This window comes from Myotis yumanensis, unplaced genomic scaffold (assembly GCF_028538775.1).
Source record: "Myotis yumanensis isolate MYYU_CA2020_CCGP unplaced genomic scaffold, mMyoYum1.0.hap1 SCAF_2, whole genome shotgun sequence".
NCBI lineage: Eukaryota > Metazoa > Chordata > Mammalia > Chiroptera > Vespertilionidae > Myotis > Myotis yumanensis.
Window position 1 is genome coordinate 80,764,957 of NW_027223753.1, and position 25,094 is coordinate 80,790,050.

The 25,094-nt window shown below is 44.3% G+C and overlaps 1 pseudogene; it reads right to left on the reverse strand.

The window, feature by feature from the left end:
* Positions 1-5,082: 5,082 nt before the first annotated feature.
* LOC139002462 (neurofilament light polypeptide-like) lies at positions 5,083-9,097 on the reverse strand (annotated as a pseudogene).
* Positions 9,098-25,094: the final 15,997 nt, after the last annotated feature.

Here is a 25,094-nt window from a genome sequence, read left to right on the forward strand (position 1 = left end):
TGACTGAACTGAGCTAAGCTGAAAAGGATTAGAGTCAATTGTCCATCATTTTTTGGTCTATCTGTGATCTGAACATCTAAGACCCGCTAAGAGAGTCACCAAATCCTGTCACTATTCCTGATGACCTTCAAGGTAATAGGTCACATTTGGATGTGGGTACTGACCTACAGTTCTACCCAGCTAGACATAGTCCTCTGATCAAGATTACAAACAGCCCTGGCCAGGTGGCTCAGTTGGTAGACCAAAAGATTGCAGGTTTGATCCCAGGTCGGGGTATGTATAGGAGGCAACTGTTCGATGTTACTCTCTCCCTCACTCTCTCCCTTCCTCTCCCTCAAATCAATAAACATATCCTTGGGTGAGGGTTAAATTTTTTTTTTAAAAGATTGAAAACAATTTCATCTCTCTCACTGAAAAGAAAAGCTAACAGTTACTCATTTCACAATATTATGCTTTATTTTATCATTGCAAAAATTATTATTCTTTTACAAATTTATTTTAACTGACTGTAGTTTATGGTGTAGTATTATTTGAGATAAATAATACTTGAATGCATTGAAACCTGTAATGAAGAAAATCAATGGAATTGGACCCAAAACACATTTTTTGAGTGCCCGTTATGTATGTAAGAGTGGTTTTCAACAATAATGATACTGACACATAATACTTGTATTGGGCTAAGTAGTGTTTGAGTTCTTTCAATGCAGTAATATAACCTGCATAACAAACAGGCACTATATTTCCCTCATTTTGTAGGAGAAGAAATAAGTTACACAGAAAGATGAAGTACTTTGCCAAAGTTTACACTTCTAGTAAGTGGTGAAACAAGGATTTGAATGAGGCAATTTACTATCAAAGCTCATTCTATTAACACTGCACTAGACTAGCTTCATGTTGCCTGCAACCCAGGAGATAGACTGTGACAATAACGCAAAAACGAAAGCACCTGGGGTGAAGTGATCAAGGAGAGAGTGACTTTCCTGCAAAGTCTGGAGATAACTTATCAGAACAGTGACTCTGCAAGGTAATGGGACGCAGGAAAGTCACGGTTTAAGGGGAGGGATGGCCTGAGAGATGTTTGGAGCATAGGCTAACTAGGAGCAGGCAGGCTTATGGGAAATACTCCAGGGTTGGTAGACAGCAATCTAATTAAGGGCATGCTCTGTGAAAACAATGAGGGAAATGTACAAGGGTGGGAGGTAAGTTTTGTTTTTGTGTTGTTTTTTTAACACATCAGTATTTGATATATCTGACTTGACCCAATCCTGCCATAAGGTCAATCTTTTTTTTTTTTTACTCATAACTGAACATTCTCAATATGATCTAACTCTGCGACCACAAAATTAGTCTTACTAACTCAGAAAAATATTCCCCAGGGAAGCTACTGACACAGGCAAATTTATTGCACGTGGTTGTTCTCATCTGGATTTAACTGCAGGTGAAAAATTATCACCTTCACCCACTGAGCTAATGAGAATGACTGCTTCGGTCTCATCTATCTCCTGAAGGGGGTTGGGATGGTGTTTTTCCTTTGACCACTATTAGATGAAAAGATGCATGAAAAAGCAATATGGAAATGATAAATCACTACGTAAATGTGAGCGGTCACTCTAACATTTCAGGCAGATAATAGCTTTAGTTACAGATGAAGTTATGTTGAAATATTTCAGAAAATGTTAGCTAGTCCAGTTCCTGATTAATACCAAGGGTTTAAGGATCAGAAAGACAGTGGGGTATGCCCTGAGCAAGCTCATGGAGATCCAGTGTCAGCGTCTCCATAGAAACCATGAAATCATTCTGTCGTTCAACAAATATTTATTGAGTGTTTACCTGAGCCAGGCTCTGTTCTACGTGGTGGCATTCGGGCTTAAACGTAGTAGACAAGACCCCTAACCATTAGAAAGGACTTTCAAACCAAGCTGAATGACCTTGAGAAAGTGTCTGTGCTTCCATTTCCTCATCTGAGAAAAGTATATAAGGTCATTACAAGGATTAGGTGAGTTAATATTGCTAAAACACTTAGACAATGGCAGGCTCATTAATAAATGTAAATGCTTGTTAAATAAGTGGGATTATGTTTAGTGAATCAAGATAGACAATAAACCAATAAACAAAGTAAGGGCCATGATGAGGTAAAAAATAGGGCAATATGACAGAGTGACAAGGTCTCCTTCAGACGAGGTGCTCAAGAGGGCTTCTCTAAAGAAGTAGTCTTCAGGCAGAGACCTGGATGGTGAGAAAGAGCCAGAGGAAAGGCTGTGGCCATAGGGCTCTAGAACAGGTGTGAGCTTCATATGTTCTAGTGACAACAAGGAAAAATAAGCCTGGCTGGGGCATGTGGAGCAGGTAGAAGAAGGTGGGAGATAGCGGGAGATGGGGAGAAGGTGGAAGATAGGGGGAGATTGGGGAGAAGGTGGAAGATAGCGGGAGATGGGGAGAAGGTGGAAAATAGGGGGAGATGGGGAGAAGGTGGAAGATAGGGGGAGATGGGGAGAAGGTGGAAGATAGGGGGAGATGGGGAAAAGGTGGAAAATAGCGGGAGATGGGGAGAAGGTGGGAGATAGCGGGAGATGGGGAGAAGGTGGAAGATAGGGGGAGATGGGGAGAAGGTGGAAGATAGGGGGAGATGGGGAGAAGGTGGAAGATAGGGGGAGATGGGGAGAAGGTGGGAGATGGGGGTAGTGGGGAAAGTCTGAGACAGGCAGAGGCCGAGTCATGTAGGGTTTTTGGTATCAGCATCCAGGGTGTAGACTTTTAGAGTTTATTCAAAGGGCAATTAAAGGGTTCTAAGAAGGAAAGAAACAGAATTTGATGTGTGTTTGAGGAGAGCCATCTGTCTGCAATGCTGTGCGGAGGGCAGGCCATGGGAATGTAAGAGTGGAAGAGGAGGCCAGTTAGGCAGCTGTTGCCATAGTTCAGGTGAGAGGTGACACCAGTTTGGACAGGGAGATGGAAAGAGAGCAGATTTGGGTAATGTTTCAGAAGTAGAATGGGCAGGACATGAGGATATTAGTATGTGGGAGGTGGCATATAAAAATACAGGAAAGGAATCTGTTGAACAATTGGGTGGACAGAAGTACCAGATGGAAAGATGGAGGTGAAACAGCCTGTGGGTGGGGGGCACACCTGGCACCCAGGTACACTGGGCAGATGGCTAGAGATCCTAAGCTGCAGCCCAGCTCTGCCTCTTCCTAACATTGTGACTTTGAGCATCAGTTCAACACTCATTCTTACTTCCCGGATCAATGAACTAAAAATGATAATATTTTCCCTGATCACCTCTCAGAGTTTATAAGGATTAGATTAAATAATGAAAGTAAAAGGCTTGGAAACACATCAGTGGCCATATAAATGTAGGGTGTCATTATTATAACTGTCAACATATCTGGGGCCCAACATCTCAGTCACTGAATACAGGTGTTTGATCGAATTTCACTAACAGTAAACAACATATTTTAAAATTTCATTTTGTTTATTTTTTAAACAATACCTTTAAAAGACCTGGCACACTAGGATACTTCCCTCTGACACACTAAAAGAAGAAAGCTGAATGCCCAGCCATGATCCACCTCCATCGTCACCTCTATCTTCGAGTTACAACCCAGTGGCACTGGCATCATTCTGACTGAACCCAATGTCTGTATTCTGGATCTAGTGCATCCTGACACTGTTTACAGGGATTTTGTATTGAGTTTTTAAATGGGAGAAAGTTCAATCAAGATATCACTTCCACAGTTCATGAGCCTAGTCAGAAAGCAGTCTAAAGGAGAGAAATCAATCCTTCCCAGCTTCCAGGGAGTAATGGTCCATAACTGACAATAGGCTAAGGGCTTTCTTACAGTTTAGCAAATTTGCAAAGAAGCCAAACCCCTGAATTCCATTATGTGCAACAATGTTATCTTTGACCAGATCTATTTTTGTTTTATTGTAGCACTACTGGCCCGGTGCACGAAATTCATGTGTGTGTGTGTGGGGGTGTCCCTCAGCCCAGCCTGCACCCTCTCCAATCTGGGACCCCTTGGGGGATGTCCGACTGCTAGTTTAGGCCCACAGGGATCAGGCCTAAACTGGCAGTTGGACAACTCCCTCGCAATCCGGGGCCACTGGCTCCTAATTGCTCATCTGCCTGCCTGCTTGATCACTCCTAACCACTCTGCCTGCTGGCCTGCTGGCCCCCACCCCCCGTGTTGGCCTGATTGCCCCAAACTGCTCTCCCTGCTGGCCTGCTCACCCCCAACTGCCCCCCCCCACCAGCCTGATCACCCCCAACTGCCCCCCCACCAGCCTGATCACCCCCAACTGCCCTCCCCTCCTGGCCTGATTGCCCCTAACTGCCTTTGCCTTGGCCCCGCTACCATGGCTTTGTCCGGGAGGATATCTGGAAGGTCTCAAGGTCTAATTAGCATATTACCCTTTTATTAGTATAGATAGGATATGACATACTGCCATAACTATAACATATCTACCAGTATTACTCTATGAGAATACGTACTTCATGCGATAGGAAGGCATCTAATACATTACATTGTATATGTTGTAAGTAGTAGGAAATACTGTATTCGTAGCAATAATATACACCCTGTGACTTCCCTTCCTGATTTGGGAATGGTTCCCCAGTTCTTTGAATGTTTCCTGGCCCCTGATGTATTTGTTTTTTGTCATTCAGTGTAAATTTATTTACTGTTTATTGTACATGATTTGAGGTCTTTAATTTCTAACCACCAAAGATTCAAAGGACTATTTTTTCCAGGAAGTTTAACATTAACATTAGTGAATTCATGTATTCATATGTTTTTATTGTAAACATCTGAATTACTCACATTACCATAGATCCTGAACTCATAAGTGTGGACCATGCACAGGCTGGCAGCAAGCCAGGAAGCCACTGTGCAAGCAAACAGATACTCTGCATAAGGAGAAAAGTCATAGCACAACATTTAATGTCCAACCTGAGTCACCTCAGAATGTTACATATATTGACTTTTTAATTCATATATTATCGGGAACTCAACTGGTTGGTTGGTGATGGGGTTGACCTGGTTTCGGGAGGATTATTTCTGAAATAATTAAGAAAAGGGGGGCTCAATCTTTCTTCTTGGTTGCTTGCTCCTCCCCAGCACCTTCCTCTTTCTTCTCGTCCTCAGCTTCTTGGGCATCTTCTCCATCACCTTCACCTCCTTCTTCCTCCTTTGCGTCCTCAAATTCTTCCTTGGCACCTTCTTCCTCTTCCTCTCCTTCCTCTTCCTCAGCCTCTTCCTTCTCCTTCTCCTCCTCTTCAGCTTCTCCTTCAGACGGGGGTTCATTCTTAGCTTCCTCGGCTTTTGCAGCCTCAGTGGTCTCCTCCACCTCGATCTGCTCCTCCTGGACATCGCTGATGCATTAAGAAGGGAAGGAGTTGCCCTGATCAGTTTGGCTCAGTGCATAGAGCGTCCGCCTGGGGACTGAAGGGTCCTGGGTTCGATTCCAGTCAAGGACATGTACCTTGGTTGCGGGCACATCCCCAGTAAGGGGTGTGCAGGAGGCAGCTGATCGATGTTTCTCTCTCATCGATGTTTCTGATTCTCTATCCCTCTCCCTTCCTCTCTGTAAAAAGTCAATAAAATATATATATGGAAAAAAAAAGAAGGGAAGGAGCAGACATCAAGTAGGAGCTGGTCTGGAAACCACCGTAGGCAGATCGGCCAAAGACCTGGGAACTCTGGGAGTAGCCGCTGGCTATGCTTCCCACGCTGGTGAAACTGAGAGTAGCTGCTGGCTATGCTTCCCACGCTGGTGAAACTGAGCTGGGTCTCCTCACCTTCCAAGAGTTTCCTGTAAGTTGCAATGTTAATGTCCAAAGCCATCTTCACATTGAGGAGGACGTGGTATTCTTTTAAATATCGTGCCATTTCACTCTTTGTAGTTCTCAACTCATTTTCTAATCTGTTCATTGTGTCCTGCATGCACTAATGTCTGCATTCTGCTTATCCTCCAGCTCTTGCAGTTGTTTTTCCAGTGCTTCGTTCATGCCCCGGCATGCTTCGATCTCCAGGGTCTTGGCCTTGAGCAGGCGGCTCTCGGACGGACACCTCGTCCTTGGCGGTGCACACCTCGTCGGCGTTCTTGGCAGCGCTCTCGGTCAGCACGGTGAAGCGGCTCTTGAACCACTCTTCGGCATTCTGCATGTTCTTGGCAGCCAGCTTCTCGTACTGGGCGCAGATGTCCTTGAGCACGGCAGAGAGGTCGGGCTTGGAGAATACGTCCATCTCCACGGAGATCTGAGTGTACTGGATCTGCGCCTGCAGCTCAGGGATCTTCTCTTTGTGCACCTTCCTCAGAAAGGCAATTTCGTCCATCAGACTGTCAATGCGCTTTTTGAGCTCAGTGCCGGCGAGAGATGCCTCGTCTGCACCTTTGCGCACCTCCAGTAGCCGGCCCTCGGCATCCTGGCGGTTCAGAACCTCTTCCTTGAAGCGCGCCTGCAGGTTGCTCCCAGCCCCTCCAGAGCCCCGGTGCCTCCTAACGGGTCCCGAGGCTGCACCCCCAATCTCGCTGCCCTCTCCTGCAGGGGACGGGGCACCGTGGGGCAGGGCACAGGCATCCCATTTTCATTAAAATGTTCAGCCCAGGCCTGCTCCACCAGTGTCCGCAGGGGCCAGGGGCAGACAGTGATGCCGAAGGAGCTCGCGCCCCCGCCAGAGCTCAGCCATGATGGTCTGGGGTGAGACAGCCCGCCAGGCCTCATGGCTGCGACTTGGACCCGCTTCCTGCACCAGGGACCTGGCACTGGGTGGGCAACAGCAGAGCTTCCTCCCCAGCCCGCACTGGAGCGGGTCCCTGCAGTTTCAGAACCGAACTCTGAGGGCCTCCCCAGGAGCAGCAGCCCTGAGCCTGCCTGTCTCTCCCTCTATCCCGCCAAGGCTTGCTTCTCACATTTGCTTCTCACACTAGCTTATCACACTTGCTGAAAACCTTCTCAGTCCACTTGCCATAGTAATCAGTTCGGGCTGAAAGGACTGGGGACTCCAACAGACCTGCGGAGACTGAGCGCCGCCATCTTTGCGTCGGAGTGACAGTTAATTTGCATATTACCTTTTTATGAGATAGGATAATCTAGTACATGAAAAGAATATAAATGATCAAAAAGTATAAGAAGAAAAGCTTGGTTAATTAAATTATGATATCTACCTACAATGAACTCTATGTGCTTTAAAATGACTATACATATCTTATATAGTAATATAGTAATGTTTATAACATACTATTTAGTGAAAAAGCAAGGTAATAGGCTTTGTATAATGTGACCTACATCCTCATTATGTTTTTAGAATAACATTTATATGTGTGTGTATATATTATATATGCATCTTTTCAACGTTGAAAACAATTTCACATGTTCAGGGAAATTACCAGTAAATACAAAGACAATTTTCCTGAGCTATTTTAGAGTAAATTGCTGAAAGCTTGTTCAGTCCCTGGAATTGGAGAAAGGGGAGGTGGCTGCCATGGAAATGGCCTGCACTTCAAAACTGGAAAGCCTGAGATCCAGAGATGGACCCTGCAGATGTCAGCCGGACTGGGTCACCTTGAGAGGAACTCCTCCCAGGAGGGTGCCTGGAGAGGCCCAGTGACCACAGGAGCAAGTGGGCCTGCAGAAAGCAGGGAACCAGGGCAGCTCACCCTGGACTGGAGGCACTGCCTGTTTCAAGGAGTCTCAGGGTAGGTGAGAGGTTTGTGGCCATGGAATTGCCTCCAATAGAACCACTAAGGAGCCCAGGAGAGAGGAAAGTCAGCTTTTGGATTCTGTCCCACCCAGAGGACAACATACTGCAACTGTACTAGGCAAGTAGGAGCCCTCCTGCCACTCACCTCTTCTCCTTACCCCAATCTGCAGCCTTGAAGGAACCAGATGCTGCCTGGTGGGCAGGGAATGAGGAAAGGGGAGAAAATGAGAGCTGGCCACGCCCTCTCCCCTCAACCCCGCCCCCAGATTCACACCTCTAACCTGGAACCAGGACCCAGATGCAACAGGTGATTAGCTGCATGAGACTCTGAACAGAACTGGAACCAGTTTGAAGAGGCAGAGGTGGAAAATAGCAAAACTATTTTCTGCTGGTATTATATTGAGCTTGTCTGATAAACTGGATACATATAACATAAAAGATAATATTAAGTTTGAGCATGAAATCTACCTCTAAATATAAGAATTCTGCTCTCCCTGGCCAGTTTGGCTCAGTGGATAGAGTGTCGGCCTGTGGACTGAAGGGTCCCAAGTTCGGTTCCAGTCAAGGGCATGTACCTTGGTTGTGGGCACATCCCCAGTAGGAGGTGTGCAGGAGGCAGCTGATTGATGTTTCTCTCTCATCGATGTTTCTAACTCTCTATCCCTCTCCCTTCTTCTCTGTAAAAAATCAATAATATATTTTTTTTTAAAAAAAGAATTCTGCTCATTTTTAATGGATGGCTACCTTTTTCCCCAGTTTATTGAGATATAATTGACATATAACATTATGTAAGTTTAAGGTGTACAGTGTAATGATTTGATACTCATTACTTTTTATTATTGTTTAAAGTATTACATATGTCTTCCTTTTCCTCGATTGACACCCCCCTGCCACTCCCACCCCCCAGGACAAGCACCCACCACCCCAGTGTCCCTGTCCATTGGTTTTACTAATATGCATGCATACAAGTCCTTTGGTTGATCTCTTATCTCTCCTCCCCTGCTTCTCTCTGAGATTGGATGGTCTGTTCAGTGTTTCTTTGTCTCTGTATCTATTTTTGTTCATCAGTTTATGTTATTCATTACTACAGGCCTGGTCCACAAATTCATGCACCAGTGGGGTCCCTTGGCCTGGCCTGCAGAATCGGGTGAAAACCGGCTCCCCAACATCCCCTGAGGCCTGGCCTTCGAGAGGGCACAGGCCAGGCTGCAGGACCTCACTGGTGCACAACTGGGGCCAGGGAGGGACACGGGAGGTTGGCCAGTTCGGGAGGGACTATAGGAGGGCTCCAGGGCGTGTCCAGCCCATCTCGATCAGTCCAGATCAGCCAGACCCCAGCAGCAAGCTAACCTACCAGCCAGATCATCTGCCCCCTGGTGGTCAGTGCACATCATAGTGAGCAATTGAGCAACCTTAACATATCATTAGCATATTATGCTTTGGTTGGTTGAACAGACGACCTATCGACCGGACACTTAGCATATTAGGCTTTTATTATATAGGATATCCCACATATGAGTGAGATCATGTGATACTTATCTTTCTCTGACTGGCTTAGCGTAATGTTCTCCAGGTCCATCCATGCTGTTGCAAATGGTAAGAGTTCCTTCATTTTTATAGCAGCATAGTATTCCATTGTGTAGATGTAGCACAGTTCTCTAATCCACTCATCAGCTAATGGGCATGTAGGCCATTTCCAAATCTTAGCAATTATAAATTGTGCTGCTATGAACATAGGGGTACATATGTCCTTCCTGATTGATGTTTCTGGTTTCTTGGGGTGTATTCCCAAAAGTGGGATTACTGGGTCAAATGCAAGTTCCATTTTTTATTTTTTGAGGAATCTCCATACTGTTTTCCACAGTGGCTGCACCAGTCTGCATTCCCACTATCAGTGCACGAGCGTTCCTTTTTCTCTAGCACTTGTCATTTGTTGATTTGTTGATGATAGCCATTCTGAGAGGTGTGAGATAATACCTCATTGTTGTTTTGATTTGCATCTCTTGGATGATTAGTGACTCTGAGCATGTTTTCATGTCTCTCAGCCTTCTGAATGTCCTCTTTCAAAAAGATACTCATTACTTTTATGTGCCTGTTGCAGTTTATTGATAACTTACTAGTCTTTAAAAAATTAGTCTGCAACTTTTTATGACATTTCCCATTGAATTATTGTGTTTATGTGTTTTAAGAATCTTGCTAGCAAAATAACTTTAATAATATATCTTTTTAATTTTTTATTGATTAGGTTATTACATATGTGTCCTTATAATAATATATCTTTCATAAAATACCTCAGGAAGGACATTTTAAGTGTTGTCCACATAGTAATTCCCTAACACACTTCCATCGAAAGAGTAGCTTATACATAAATCCTTATCTCAGGACAGACTGCATTAAGCTTGAAAAGAGGACAGTACATTCTATTTCTATAGCATTCCATTTTACACTTGCATGACACCTATCAACATTGAACTGGCAGCAATACATTGCCCAGGGCACTTATTTCAGTGTGACCTGAATTATTAAGATCTCAAGTTCCAATAGAAGCTTTTTAACTTATAATTTTTGAAGATACTGGTTCTTTCTAGAATTACACAAATTTCATTTTCCCAGCTGCTGTTTTATCATTTTATTTTACCCTCTTGGTTGTCCTAGAAACAGTACAGAAATTATTCATTTTCAAAAAGCATTTTTTTATTGCTTGCATGGCAAGTTCCTCCCATTATTTTGGAAAATAAATGAGTGGGATGTTCTTTGGAAATAAAATACTTTGCAGCACTTGGGAAAACACATTACAAGAAAATTATAAAATCCAAAGTTCAAAAAGAAAAGCGGAGGTTGGTGAGAATCAGCTAAGTTCTGTGCTAACATGGGTTTCTAACAACATTATCCTCTGCCAGGCTGTGTGGTTTGCAGAGCTGGTTTTTTGTACTCAATACTTAGGTATTTCTAGCAGTCACAAAAGTCTATCCTTTGGCACATATGTTCACAGGTCATCTAGGAGGTGTGCCCAGAGAGAGGTGGTGGTTGCACAGGTATGGGCAACTGCTGGAGGTGATCGCCACCTCTCCTGAGCCCTCAGATAAAAGTGGAGAATGACATCCTTAAGTGTACAGACAGGAGGGAAAGGAGGTTCTGAGCTTCTGCTGTGTTCTACATGGGATTCTCCTCACAAAATAAGAATTCCAATCCCCTCTTCCTGCATCCCATCTAAGGAAAAAAGAGCGGTTAAACCATCAATTTGATAACTATCTCTAGATGCCATCAAAGTTAAAATGCCTCCCAACTCAACTCACTTGTTCAGTTTCTCTCAGGGTTCTGAGCCATGATTGGTCTCTCCTGGAAAATGTCTGTGTCTCCCTTTGTTAGAGAGCTGTGTAACCCTTATATCTTCCTTTTTACCTTGGCTTCCAGGAAGTTTAGAGTTACACTCATTAAACAATAACTTCCCTTGGGAAAAGAAAAAACAAGCAAAACAAAAATACTAAAATGGCTCCAGGACTGAAGCCAATGAGCAGGTCTTAGTTTTACTCAATTCTGTCCTTGTGTTTTAACGAAATTTCAGAGGAATTACTTTAGCTGCAAGGGACTATCATCAGCAAATATTTCTTAACTTTACATTTGATATATGTTATGTGTTTATTTATTTACACATTAATTTATTTATTTAACCAGAGACATGAATCCGTGCACCAGTGGGGGGTCCCTCGGCCTGGCCTGCACACTCTTGCAATCCAGGACCCCTCGGGGGATGTCAGACTCCCCGTTTTGGCCTGATCCCCACAGGCCAGGCTGAGGAACCCAACCAGTGCATGAATCCGTGCACCGGGCCTCTAGTATGCATAAAAGATCTTTGGTTCATCTCTTCCTGCCCTCTCCCCTCCCCACTTCCCTCTGAGATTCATCAGTCTGTTCCATGCTTCTATGCCTGTGCATTGAGCATCTGCCCCTGTTGGTCAATGTGCATCATAGCTACTGGTCAAGAGGTTGAACAAATGGTTACTTAGGCTTTTATATATATAGACTAGAGGCCTGGTACATGAATTCACGCACGGGTGGGGTCCACAGGTATGGGAAACTGCTGGAGGTGATCGCCACCTCTCCTGAGCCCTCAGGTAAAAGTGGCCGAGGGGAGGGGATGTGGGAGGTTGGCCGGCCAGCCCTGCCCCCTAGTTGAACTCCTGGTCGAACTCCCAGTTGAGAGGACAATTTGCATATTAACCTTTTATTATATAGAATTTTATATAGCTCTTACATTTTAGAATGTCATGTCTTTGTTTTTAATATGCCTAAATCTTATTTGGGGCTTTAAAAAAATCTATGCCAACCTGCCTCTTCAGAATCACCGAAATAAAGCAAGTCTGCAAGGAAGGAAGGCTGAGGAGAGGGACTTTTGCGTCATTTGCACCCTGTGAGGTGGTGGCTATAACCAGCCATGTGGCTTTAGGGAAGTCATTTAATTCTGTGGCCTAAATTACCAGAAAAACTCCAAGGTCCTTTCTACCCTTAAAAAACAGTCCATGAACATCTGAACTTTCAACAATAAAGATAAATCATTTTTTTAAAAAAGGCTCTCATTTTTTTAAAAAAGGTTCCATGATGCTAGATAAAGGGACTTTAAACTTTCACAAATGCAAGACCATAAATGGTTTCTTAAAAATTCATAGAAGTTACTAATGTACCACAACCATAATTTATTCATCACAAGAAGATATTTTTATAATGTCTGAGATAGTAAAAACGCCAGTAGTTGTTATTTTCATATGATGAAAACAGTTATTCAGTTGGTTTGCTTCAATGCAAAAATCCTGCCCTCTCCTCCCCCCAACCCCCCGCCCCGCCATGAGGTCCTGTAGCACTTTAAGGCAGGAAGCATTTTATGTTTTTACTCAGAGTGCTCTGTTTTAGAGGAGTAGGGGCCGGGGGGGATCCAGTGGCAACATCAGCAAGAGCTCATGGGGCTCTCTGCAAGGAAATTTTCCAGGATTTAGATTTCTGAGGTTGAAGAGTATAAAGTGCCTCTTGGTAACAAAGTAATAAATGATGTATTTAGACAGAAATCTCTGGGATAAAAAAATGACAGGAAACCTCTGGCTTGATTTTGCAGTAAGATTACCAAACAGACTGAAGAATGAAAGGGCATACATTCCCAGAAAATCTGATTGCGACAAAACTGGTCAAGTTGTGTTGTGGCTAAATAGCGGCTGCAATGTTCTAAGCCATCTAGGCAAAACGCCAGACAGACAGGAGGGGGGGGGGGGGTATGTAAAATTAACCATCATAATAAGGATCTCTTTGGTGGGCCCAGAGTACAGTAGCCAGAACCTTAGGAAAGAACATCCTGCAGATGTGTTTTTACAGTTGACCTTATCCATTCTTCTTAACTGTTTCTCTTTCTGTCCCCTTCTCCTTTAACCCAACTTAGAAAATCACATAATCCCACTGATTTAAAAGTTGGTAAGTCAGGAAAACAAGACAAGGAGAAATTAAGAGTAGAGGGAATTTAGATCAATCCAAGGGTGAAGTCCATTTATGAAATGCAAACCACAAAATATTGTGCATGAACTAGACGTGGAGCACAGATTGGTCTAGTCGTGGTGTAACATCCAGTACAAACCAGAAAGCAAGGCCACGTGTGAGCCCCACTGTGTTCGGAGGACAATAGTGAAGGAAACAAAGTTTGTCCTGGGATTGATACAAGAGGGACATTTCCCCCAAGTCTCTTTGGAAAGAGAGCTCTGTGGGCTGGTGGAAGCAAAAGCATCCCTGGGAGGTTCTGATGAGCAGCTTCACGGGGCCACTTCACTTCATGCCCTTGCATGCGACAAACAGAATAACGCCAAGTGCCATTCAATGAAGGCAACCACACAGGAAGCAATAAACCATGTGGCCCAGGTACACAGCTCTCCAAAAGTCTCCCTGCATCCAAAGGGTGATTTTTAGAGGAATCTGGAGCCAGGTCCTTGCTGGGGCATTTTGAACATTTATGCGGGATTTTCTATTGTCACAACGTGAGGGTGTCTCCTGGCAGTTAACAGGCAGAGCCCAGGGATGATCCACATCCTTCAATGGGAAGCACACAATAAAGAACTCTCCCATATCCCTTGTGGCTTTTAAAATACAATGCAAGATGTTCATGTAGATGAAAACCTTGTTTATCACATGCTCGCACACAAAACTAGTGGGAAGGTACAATGGTGGCACATCTATAGGAGAAGAATGTCTAAAATGTTAAATCCTTGCCCTAACTGGTTTGGCTCAGTGGATAGAGCGTCGGCCTACGGACTGAGGAGTCCCAGGTTCGATTCCGGTCAAGGGCATGTACCTTGGTTGCAGGCACATCCCCAGTAGAGGGTGTGCAGGAGGCAGCTGATCGATGTTTCTCTCTCATCGATGTTTCTAACTCTCTATTCCCTCTCCCTTTCTCTCTTGAAAAAATCAATAAAATATATTTAAAAAAAAATAAAATGTTAAATCCTGCTTCTAAGAATCCACTCTCAAGTTACACCCCCACAAATACAGAACAACGTGAACACAAAGTTATTTGTTGCAGCATTAGTTGTAATAAAAAGGAGGGGGGTTGGAAATAATACAAATGTCCATAAATGGGGAACTGGCCAGAAAACTAAGGTATAATACAATAGAGTGTGATAGAACCATAAAAAAAAAATTAGGAACATTGACATGGAGTCTCTTCAAGATATGTATAATATCAATAACATATAGTGTGCTACTTTTATATAGAGATGGCATTGTCATGAAAAAAATTGATGGAGGGATTGTTGTCGATCAAAAGAAACTAATAAAACATAATAAACAAATACAATAGCTGAATGTTGAATTTGATCCTGATATTTAAAAATCAGAATCATGAATGCAATGGATGGTTGGGTCAATTGGAGAATGTTGCATATCGATTAGAAAATAGATAACATTATAAAATTATTGATAATTTTCTTAGGCATAATAGCAGTATGTGAATATGCGAAAAAGTCCTTATTCTTAGAAGTTGCATGTGGGGAGCTGATACAGGGTTAAGCCTCGGACTGACCTGTGGGCAAAGTCACAAACAATTCCCAGCTTAGAGGGCACAGTCCTCTTAGCATAATTGGGCTTGACCTTATGAGGCTCTCTAGATCTTATCTAGGAAGCTAATGGGCTGAGGGAAGTGCAGGAAGTGTAACTATGGTCAAAACAAGTGAAACTCACAAGAACTGTGTAACTATAGAAACCACTACCTTGTTTACCTCTCTCTATAAAATAAAGGCTCAGCTTGCCTTGGGATCTTTTCTCTGTGGCCTCAGCCAGGCACAGGGAAGATCCACGGAGACTAAGGAAAGCTAGAGAGTTCTGAACGCTGTTTCCGTGTAAAACATTCTTCGCTGACTCCGTCCACGCCTTTGGGAACCCCTGGACCGCTGGGGCTGGACCCCAGCAGTTGCATACTTAAATTAATTGGAATATCTGAAACCACTTTCAAATGATTACAGGGGGGAAAATGGCTGAATGGTAGAGGGTATACACCAGTATTCATTTTGCTATTCTTTTATCACCTCTATATGTTTAAAATGTTTCATAATAAAAAAAAATTGGGGGGAAAGTTTTTAATTTTTTTAGTATAGACCCTTCTTCCATTTCACATACAACCCCAAAATATATTTGGCATAGTTTTTTTTTTTTTTTAATCAATGAGTTTTTTAGGAAAGCACCTACTATATGAATCAAGAGAAACTCTCACTTTTGTTTGGAATTAAACCAAAAGTTGTTCACCATTCCATGTACAACACACCTGCACCATCCAGCACTGGTCACTGCCACCCACTCACAGTTAGAGATAAAGCAGCTGACTGCTTCATTTTGTCTTCTAGAGGGTTGTGCTCCATATTTAGTCTATTATATTATCGATTATATTATATTATTATATATTTAGTCTATTATATTATTGAGGAAGGGAGAGGGGGAGAGAGATAGAAACATCAATGATGAGAGAGATTATTGATTGGCTGCCTCCTGCACGCCCCCCACTGGGGATCGATTCCACAACCCAGGCACGTGCCCTTGACCAGAATCGAACCTAGGACCCTTCAGTCTGCAGGCCGACACTCTATCCACTGAGCCAAACCAGCCAGGGCAATATTTAATACTTCTTATTGACATATGCAACATGTATTATAAATTCATCTCCTTTTATGTCTCCTTTATATTCTAGTTAAAGTTATATTTTGTTGTTTCTGAAAAATTGCATATGTAGATAGCTTATTTCTCAAGCATTTCATTTTAGCATAGTAAAAAGGAATCAATATAAAGCTTTGTTATAGAAAACGGTCTGATAGGGTGGAGAAATATTTGGCTGAGGAATGACTACAGTGCACGTGCTCTGGGGCAAAGTACACAGGCATGATTTTTCTCAACTGAGCTTTTGACAGAAATTGATTGGCAGCCCCGGGAAGGGGACAGCAGGGAGCTGCCTGACAGCCAGCGGAGCAGCCTGACCCCAGCAGTGGCCCCGGCCTCTGCATGAGCTACAACCTCCACTCCCTTACATTTGTGCTCGAAAAGAGAAATGTTACCTTTCTTTTCTTTTCCCTTTTCGCAACAGCATTTTGAGAAGTGTGTGATGGCTCTGACAGTAAGTACACAAATTATCTTTTTCTGAAACAAAATTGAGATGCGGCTTAAAGAATCGTCTATAATTTAAGAAGGTATTATAAAGAAAGTTTTACAATGGTACATAAATGAACCATATTCAGCTAGAAAATTATGACTATTCTTTACTGAAAAGAATGACAGTCTTCTCAGTGATTGTTCCAGAAAAAATACAACATATGTTTGCTTTAAAACACTGAACAGCCTGGCCAGTGTGGCTCAGTGGATTGAGTGTTGTCCCATGCACCAGGAGGTCACAGTTCGATTCCTGGTCAGAGCACATGCGCAGGTTGTGGGCTCAGTCTCCAATGGAGGGTATGCAGGACACAGTCAATCGATATTTCTCTCTCATCGATGTTTCTATCTCTCTCTCTCTCCCTCTCCCTTCTTCTCTCTAAAAAAAATAAAATAAAAATTATTTTTAAAAGTCACTGAACAAAAGATGAAAGGGCCGGCGGGGGCACGTGGCCCCGCAGGCATCCGGCAGGGAGGACGACTGGCCAAGGGACCCTCTCAGGCCCATGAGATGCCCTGGCGCTGGGGGACCGCATCGTGGCGCCTCCTGGCGCGAAGGGCGCCCCAGAGCCGCGGGTCACCGCGGAGACCGCACGCTGACCGCCGATGCCTCGGGTCACTCGGGGTCAGGCGCGCGACTTCCTGCCCCGCGGCGCCGGGCAGGAGCGCGGGCGGAAGGCGGCTCTGGACAGGCCGCGCTGCGGGTGAGGCTCGGCCTCCTGGAGCGGCATGGAGGCCGGCGAGGACGCCCACCGGTGGGGCGCATGGCTGGGATGCAGCTTGCGGTAGCCGGGCTGGGGCTCCGAGGCTGGGCGGCTCCACTCTGCCTCCACCGCCTCGCTGAGAGGAGCTGCGAGGGAGGGACGGGCAGCCATGGCCAAGGCAGCGCCTGACCAGATAGGCGCAGGCCCGTGGACGCCCAGACGGACCGGGCCGCCCTCCTCGGCCTCCGAGTCACTTTCGGGCCGAGCAGCCGGGCGACCCAAGGGCCAGGCGGGGTGGTGGGCGGCCTGCTTCCCGGTGACGCCCATGGCGGCAGACCTTGCATGGGAGCTGAGTGGCCGGCTTCCCATCCATTAAGGGACCTCCATTTTGTGCGGGACCATGTGCTCAGCGAAGGCTCCTTCCCCCTGGAAGGAGCCTCTGCTAGCCACACCCACCATTTCTCTGGACTAACCAATGGTAATCAAGGGAAGTGCACGCCATCGCTATGACCACATCCTGTGTAATGGGTCACCAGCTCGCACCTGGCCAATCGGCGGGGGGCACAGCCCCCTCTCCCGCCCCTACTCCAACCCTCTATAAAACCCCTGGTTCGATCAGACTCTTTCTCTTTGCCACCTGCTGCTGCATCAGTAAGGAAGGTAGAGGAGCTAAGCCCGGGCTTAAAATAAAAGACTCTTTGCTTTTGCATCGGACTGGCTGGCTCCCTGGTGGCTTTTTGGGAATCTTGAAATCTGGGCATAACAAAAGATACAGAAGGAAGAGATGTTTACTAATGCATTTGTTCACTCAGGTAGCATTTATTAAGTGCATTATATGTGCCAGGCCATGTACTAGGTGCTGAGGAAAAAATGGTGAGAGGTAGTATCTGCCCTCAAGGAGTTTATAATTTAATTGTTTGAAAGAATTTCAATTTACAATGGAACTGGAGGATATAAAATGGAAACTCTCAGTTATGTGCCCTCATAAAAACAAAACAAAGGATCAACAGACTGATTTCCCATAAATGCCTGACTTACAGAAAACGGATAATATTGAAATTTTCATAAATGATTGGGAGTTGGTCAAAGGTTGCCTCAATCAGATTTTGCTTTTGGTGTCCAGAAACATGAACAAGAAATGGCCCAGGCAGGGTTGACTTCACAAAATAAGCTGGATAGAGCTTTGTTTGTATGACTGAACTGGCTTTATCTCTTTAGGGAATTTTCAAAGCTTGTCTCCATTTTTTATTTTATTTTAACAGATCCTAATTGAATCTTCTTTACATTCCCTGCCTGTAAACACAGCCCACCCCAAACCCTCAGCAGACTCACCTATAGATAGTTACAGTTTGCATGTCCCAAATTGCAATTCCTCTGCTATTCTCAAATAGACTCATCTTTTTCACAATTTTGAGCTTGCCTCAGTTTACCTCCTTATTTAGGTCAACAATGGGAAAACAGTTAACATGCTGTTGACAGTTAAAATAGCCTGAGTGCTGTGTCGCATGTGTGTGTGTTGGGGTAGGGGCAGAAAGGGATGAGGAGACAGACACACCTATTAAGAATCAGGCATGGTTTTTAAGAGGTCATTACAGAAAAAGCTGCTTTTGTGGAGAGATTAAAAAAAAAAAAAACTTCCACGAAACCAGGTCATTAGAATAAGAAGGTGAGAGATATCATCTTACCTCTCAATACAATGCTAGAGCTAGAAAAAATGCTCATGAAACGGCAGAAAGAAAATGCTGAATTCTGCTGAAAAGAAGAAATCCATAATGTGGAATAGCAACATAAAATCAGAGCGTACGTCTCATGGGATTTATATGTGCAGAGGACTGGTCTTGCCTATTTTCTGCGCAGGATCTGAACTTTCTTGCCATGTGGGAAAACCCCTCTGAATGAGTCTTGTTGGCCTCACCCACGGCAGTGAGGGTGTGGACACGTGACCTAGGTGCAGCCCATCAGATGCTCTGGCCACAGATCCTGAGTCTCAGCCACGCACAATAGTGTTCAGTGATGATGTTCAGTGGCGACAACAGATGATGCACTAGTGGCAGTGTGCTCACCAGACTGTTTCTGTGGTGGGACCTTGAAGGGGCTCAGCTGTCCTTAGTTCCTAACTGTGCTCTGACCTTGTTCCTGGCTTTCTAACCTTGTGCTCCAGGCTTCCCATCAATTTGAGCATGTCTCCATATTCTTTCAAAGGGTGTGTGGAGGTAAGTAATTTTTCAGTCAGGAGGAGAATAGGTGAAGGTAAGCCAAGGAATTAATGCACAGAAAGTCTTTCTCAGCCTTCAAAATGGACACAACTGATGGGCAATTGTGGGGAAAAAGATGGTGAGAAGTAGAATCAATGCAAAGCAATTTAAGAGACAAAATCGGTGTAGAGGACTATTAGAGGCGGACAGAAAATATTGACAGAGGAATGTCGGGGGAGATAAAATTACAGTGTGCATAAAGAAAGCTAGCAAGGGGAGAAGCCTAGAAAAAAAAGTTTCCTAGAAAAATATGAAAATATCAACTGATGCAGAAAAGGTGATAACAAAGCTTAATTTTGGATAAATCTAGATCAGATCACCCTTCAAAAATGGAAGAATTTTACTCAGATGTGTTCATAGAAAAGAAAAAGGAAACATTAAAGAGCCATCCAGTTAAATTTTTATGTTTTTATTAAAAAATATTTTATTTGGGATCACAGGGGTTGCCCAATGACCAAAAGTCTCACAAATCCCTTGAGTAAGATCAGAAACCCCAGAATCCCAGAAGGATACAAGTCATGCTGAAGAGGACAGGAAGAGGAATCAGGGTCATAGGACATTACAAAACTAATTAAGAACCCTTACAGCAGTGGTTCTCAACCTTCTGGCCCTTTAAATATAGTTCCTCATGTTGTGACCCCACCATATAATTATTTTCATTGCTACTTCATAACTGTAATGTTGCTACTGTTATGAATCGTAATGTAAATATCTGATATGCAGGATGGTCTTAGGCGACCCCTGTGAAAGGGTTGTTCGACCATCAAAAAGGTCACAACCCACAGGTTGAGAACCGCTGCCTTACAGTGTCTGTTCAAAATAAAAAAGACAAGTACCGTTATCTGATTGGAAATTTGGATTTCTGGTATTAAGGAAAAAGAGATCACCTTTACCAAGAAAAGGAAATTATGTGTAGTATAGTGAATAAAACAATGAATTATCTAAAAAAAAAATCAACATACATTTTCCATTTTTAAAAATTCTTTTCACATTATATTTGATAGAAGTGAGCAGTGGATGACTGGCCAGAATGGAAATATATTTTGACTGGAAATAAAGAAAGTTAATAAGAAGTTCTTGACTTCAAAAGAAGCCAGGTTTCAAACTCTTTGTCATAGACCACAAATTCTAGGGGTGTTATGTTTAGTAGCTAGGTTCCCCTTCCCATATATCACTATGAGTGTATGTACACAGCACATGACACAGGTCTGAAAGGATAAAAACTGGAAATGGAAGAGAGATGGGGATTTAGGCCAGAGGGAAGCAAGCACCCACTCTAATCCAAGCTGCAAGAGCAGGGTTGTGGCTAGAATTAATGACTGATTGAAGGATCCCAATGTGAAATAGAAGCTGAAGAGAAAAGATAATCTGAGACTATGGATGGAGATTTGGGAAATTTTTCTGAATTCTGGAAAAATAAGGATTTTGTACTCCAAACCATAAACAGTCCTCTGAGAAATGTTACTTGCAGACTTCAAAATGCCATTGTGCATCTCTCAAAGTATCCCTAATTACTACTGAAAATGTGTTTTTTATAAGAAAAATGCATTTTGAACTCCGATTGGGGGGTTCCAAGTCAGAAACTGTAGAAGACCATGATTGGAACCTGGGCTGGAACATGAGGGACCTTGGAAATATTCAAGTCCAACTCTGTCATGTTAAGGGAGAGAAAATGGAGGTGGGGATGGGTATGTTTTTATTTCCCCTGAGGTCACACAGTTAAGGACTCGTATGCAGAGCTAGACCAAAGACCAGGGAAGCAAACTCATCAGGAGGAAGTCCTCTCCACCCCCCAAGGGAGAACTACTTGCTCCTCCTACCCACCCCCTCAATTATCTCCATTACAGCTTCTACTGAGCTGTACCCAAGCAAACCTCCCTCACACCTTCATTTTCCTCTCTCCCACCTTCCCCAGTGGCCTTCAGGTTGAAGACTATATCTCATTTTCTCCTTTAGCCCCAGAGGGAAAGGGTAGGGGGGTAGAAAAGGGAAAAGGTGGGATAGATGGTAATGTACAGAGACTTGACTTGGGGTGGTAAACACATAATATACAGATTATGTTTCATAGAATTGTACCCATGAAACCTATATAATTTTACCATTGTTACTCCAATAAATTCAATAAAAATAAAATAAATAAATATGTTTTTAAAAAAGGTTTAATATTGAGCCTCATAATTAAGACTCAATAAGTATTTATGGAATAAGCTAATGAACACGAGAAATATAGATAGCAGGGTGGATCCACACATCAGCAGAAGATACCCAGGGGGCCTCCAACACACAGCTCGGAGAAGGTGATGGTCTGGACGGTCCTGGTCAGACCACGTAGTCACAGAGCACACACTGACAAAACGGTCTACCTGGGGAAGAATAACGAGATTAAGGAAGTTTTGGAAACATTGAAAAGTCATGGCAGGAACTAGAGGTATCTATAATAATAAAAGCGTAATATGCAAATCAACTGAACGGCTGAACAGCAGAAACACCATCCAGACTACCACACTATGACACCTACTGGCACTAGGCCAGCCAAGGTGGGTGTCATGCAATTGGTTGGGAGCCTAGCCATCCCCCTGCAGAGGGAGGCCCAGGCTACCTGGCCGGCGGTGCTGCCGCAGGTGAATGGGGCCTCCCTCTGCAGGGTGATAGATCACGGGTTCCTGGACTATGAGAGGGTGCAGGCTGGGCTGAGGGACATCCCCCTATCTCCCAGGGCATGAATTTTGTGCACCTGGCCTCTAGTTTAGCTTATAAAGGAGAAGTCTTGAGGAATGGTGTTCATACTGCATTGACAATTTCACAGAGTTGCCCTAGGGGCTGCCAAGAAATAGGAAGCAGAAAGGGAGTGGGCAGGGCCACAGGCCCCCATCCAGCTCCTAGAGGAGGAGCTCTGCTGTCCTCTGCCTCACAGACTGGGCAGTAGCCTAAGATTCACATCAAGGAGTGGTGGGCAGCAGGGGGAGGCTCCTTCTGCTCAGAGTGTTTGAAGTCATTGCCCGGGTTACTCTGACAGGGGCCTTTGCATAGTTGGAAGGCTACTGAAAGGAAGAAAATTTGCACTTGCTCTTTGTAGCTCTAACAGAACTAGAAACACAAGGCAGATCTCAAGTCTCACAGGGAAAGTAACGCTCCAGGATCAGGCCTGATTAGAAGCGCCTGCCTAGATCCCGGCCCTGCACCTGAAGTCAGCAACTCAGAGTCCCGCTGCTAAATGGATTTTGCTGCTGATTCCACTCTGACCCCAGTTTGAATTCTTGTCTGATTTCCTAGAAGCCAAGCCCCCAATTTATAGCCTAGGGTCTGCATTGTGTCTACACAGCCATGCTTTATACACTTCCCAGAACTACAACAGTTCTCAGAAGGCAGAGGTTTTATTTCCAAACCTTAATCTGCACAGCCAGGTCTCCTTTACCATAATCCCCCAGCTGGCTTATGAGCCCAATGTTTAAGGATGGAGCCCCACCACCTGTGCCCCAGTGCTAGCCTCCATGACACCTGCCTTGACCTTCCTCCAGGCCCAATTCCTGCCCGTTACTTGCAGCTCAACTCCTCTGATACTCCATGAGCTGGTCCAGCTCTCCTCCTGGTACCTAGGACTGGGTACTAAACAAATAGCCAACCTCTGTAAGGAGATTTTTATTGTTTTGTCTTCCTCTCCTTAGAATGGCAGTTCCATGAGAGAGCTCTTCTGTTTATAGGTGTAGCCCAACTGCCTAAAACAGTGCTTTGCATATACTAGTAGTAGGTGCTTAACAGATATTATTTGCAGGTTTTGTTTTATTCTTTGCCCCTGAGCCTTCCTTACTAGGCCTTTAACCAGGCTCTACAACTAGAATTACCTTATTGAGCATCTGCCTCACAAAACCCCAGCTTTCTGGGGGCACAAAATGGAGATTCATTCTTGCCTGGTTAGTCAGCAAGGGAGAGGGGAAGGTGGCTGTTTTGAAAGCTCGTTATAATTTATCAGTGACAGATTCCATATGAAGTTGTCTCTGCACTCTGGATTCAGAAAGAAAATCAACTTCTTGGGTAATATCTGTGCCCTTAATTGGTTTCAGTAATGACCAGCCACCCCTCCATCTGCTGCCCTTTCTAGGCAGCCATGCCTCAGTAAGTGCATAGCTCTCGAGCAGCCACAATTCTTACCCGTCATTCAGATCTCCTGACCAGGCTGACGGAACTGGGGATGGCATGTGATCTAAGAAGAGAGCACTTAGAGGCTGACCAGTAGCCCATGACATGGTCCAGAATGGTAAATTGGGCTGGGCCAATCAGGTTCTCCCTTAGGATGGTGAATAAGACATGCAGAAAGACTGGAGCAGATAACAGAGAAATCTGAAGCTGAGGGGATGTTCTGGATTAGGGTAGTGATCACAATGCACCATTCTCCGGGCAAAGCTTTGAGGGAGAAGGAAGTGAAAAGAAACAGAGACCCAGAATAAAGACTAGAACACAGAGACCACAGAGGAAACTGAGCCAGCTAGAAAAAAAAAAAAAAAAAAAACAACAGTTGCACAAGGAGCCACATCAGGTCAAGAGCTTCCAGGTCTCCTGCTGAGATCCCCAGGCCGCCCTCAGGTCCTACTCTTCTTAGTGGGTGGGCCTATCTTGGCACAGGACTCCTTGGAATAAATATCTCATTGTTTAAGGGGCACTGAGTCCTTGCCACTAAAAGAATCTAATTAAAACATGTTCTGATTAGGGTGCATTCGTTTCCTCTTGCTGCTGTTACAAATTACCATAAACTTAGTGGCCTAAAGCAACACAAATTTATGACCTGAATTCTAAAATGACTTTACTGGGCGAATATCAAGATGTTGGAAGGACTGCATGCCTTCTGGAGGCTCTTGGGAAGAATTTGTTTTCTTGCCTTTCTAATTTCCTCTTATTCCTGTATGTCCTCTATTCCTTGGCTCCTGACCCCCTACCAGCAATTGCATCACTCCAAACTCTCCTTCATCATCACTGATTCTCCGACTCTCCTACTCCTTCCCCTTATAAGAATCATTATGATTACATTGGACCCATTAGGAGATGCAAGGTAATCTCCCCATCTCAAAATCCTTAATCTAAATTACATTTTCAAAATTCCCTTTTTCCGTGTATGGTAACATAGTCACAGGTTCTGGAGATTAGAACGTGGAAATCTATGGCCCTGCCCAGTTTTTCTCAGTGGTTAGAGCACTGACCCAAGTACCAAAGGGTTGGGGCTGTATTCCCAGTCAAGGGCATGTACCTTGGTTGCGGGTTCCCCAACCCCGGTAGGGTCGAGTGCAGGAGGCAACCAATCAATAGATGTGTGTCTCTCTCTCCCCGTCCTGCCACCCTCCCACTCTCTCCATAAGTCAGTAGAAAAAATATCCCCCAGTGAGGATTAAAAAAACAAACAAACATGGATATCCATGGGGAACCATTATTCTACCTAACACAGGGAAAAGGGGGTAATCTCCTCAGGACAGCAAACTAGATTGAGCCCTCACAGAGACCCACAAAATCATAAATCAGCTTTTAAATATTTTAAAACAGGAAGGAATCTAACTGGCAAACAAGCAGGCAACCTTCCCTCTCATAAGCATCCAATCAAAAGGAAAGCTTTCTTTATCTTCTCAGTGCTGGTTTCCATGTCTCCCAGGAACACAGGGTTTCCTGGGAGAGTAGCTTTAATTTGAAATGCAAGGTGAGACAAAGTCTTATTAGCATTGCAAGGAATAAGCTAGCAGTCTGGTGAGAGTGAGGCAGACCAGAACAGTAGAAGAGATTGGTATAAA